We start from the raw sequence: 1,371 nt of genomic DNA, 5'->3' as shown, positions 1-1,371 counted from the left end.
TTCTTCCTGGGCTAATGACTTTTCTTTCTGTCATCCTCGAGTAACTTTATTCTTTAGATAACTTTCCTCCTTCCTTTCGGGATGCTTAATATTGCAGACGTCATTTTAGACCCCTCCGTGATTCTTTATCAGTCTATCCCTGTTAAGGAAAAAGGGAAAAAAATCCCCAGATTTTGAACGGTTAAACATTCTGTGGGAAGTATGCTCGTCTTCATGAATTTATAGAAAAAGAAAGAAAACTGGTTCAACGGGAGAGGAGTGTCTCTGTGGAGTGGGCACCAGCTCACTCATGACCGGAATCCCCAGTAAGTCTTGAGAAAGTTTTCTTGACAAAAGTAATCACTTATTTACTCATAAGTCTTCCGAGATAAGGAATATCCAAAAAAGTGCACGCAGACCTCTCCTGCTAGATGGACAGTATGTTATGGACTGAGTAGTCTGAGTCTTCATTGATAGGTAGAAAACTAACCCAATGTTAATAGTTGTTCCCATTGTTTTTAAAATGTATTGGGAATTAGGAAGGATGAAAGGATGACAGACCTTTCAGCTGGCTTCTGTCTCTCAGGATGGTGACGTTGATTGAATGGTAGCTTCCATTTAAATGGATTGCTGAAGGCAGGGTCATGAAATGCTTTTTAAAAACCCCCAAGACTTAAATACTGCAATTTGATACATTATCTGGCAGGGATCCAGGTCAGCATTTATGAAAGGGGTATGCTGTTTATGTGTCTAATCAGTTACAGAATCCAACAGACAAATTCTGAGCTGGTGTCTATTTGTAAAATCTCAGTAATGAAAGAATTACAGTGACTTACGTACAAATACAGTGAGTCTTGTTCTTCATCTCTTACATGATCTGAAACTAAGTAAATATCCAGTTCTGCTGATAGCCCTGTGGCAGAAGTTTGCTCCGACTCGGTAAGTCAGTGCCGTCCTGGTGTAAGTCGGTGCAGTCCTGGCGTAAGTCAGTGCACTCATCTCTGCGGAGAGAAGCCTGTTACTCCCTGTACAATCAATAGGGGCACAGGGTAGGACGGGATCGTGGTCCATGCTGGTGCCTGAGATCTTTGGGAGACGCAAGGAGTTAGTATGCCAGGTGAAGTGAAGTTACGCTGAGAAAAACCCAGCGTAGCTGACCACAGCACATGGCTCACTGGTCCCTTTCTGATGGAGACAGCAATTTATACCAAGCTAATTTTTAAACATCAACTGAATTTTGAACATTGATTAATGATGTGCCAAAGAGATACAGCAACACAAAACCAGCCAAAAAGCTCCTGGACGTGAGGCGTGTTGCTTTGCTTGCAGGAGGGAGCTCAGGGATGTGCAACCGGGGCTGCCACCCCTTCTGCTGTGAGCATCCCCCCACAC

Source organism: Aptenodytes forsteri, unplaced genomic scaffold (genome assembly GCF_000699145.1).
Source record: "Aptenodytes forsteri isolate BGI_AS27 unplaced genomic scaffold, ASM69914v1 Scaffold54, whole genome shotgun sequence".
NCBI lineage: Eukaryota > Metazoa > Chordata > Aves > Sphenisciformes > Spheniscidae > Aptenodytes > Aptenodytes forsteri.
The sequence above is the reverse complement of the archived record's forward strand: the minus strand, read 5'-3'. Positions refer to the sequence as shown.